Source organism: Neomonachus schauinslandi, chromosome 8, assembly GCF_002201575.2.
Source record: "Neomonachus schauinslandi chromosome 8, ASM220157v2, whole genome shotgun sequence".
NCBI lineage: Eukaryota > Metazoa > Chordata > Mammalia > Carnivora > Phocidae > Neomonachus > Neomonachus schauinslandi.
The window spans coordinates 88,511,975-88,512,205 of NC_058410.1; positions in this window are offsets into that span (position 1 = coordinate 88,511,975).

Sequence of the window (231 nt, forward strand, 5' to 3'; positions counted from 1 at the left end):
CTTCTTCTTCTTCTTCTTCTTCTTCTTCTTCTTCTTCTTCTTCTTCTTCTTCTTCTTCTCCTTCTTCCTCTTCTTCTTCTTCTTTTTAACATATAATGTATTATTTGTTTCAGAGGTACAGGTCTGTGATTCAATAGTCTTACACAATTCACAGCGCTCACCATAGCACCTACCCTCCCCAATGTCTATCCAAAAAAAAAAAAAAAAAAACCTACATCTACGCTTTGAGCA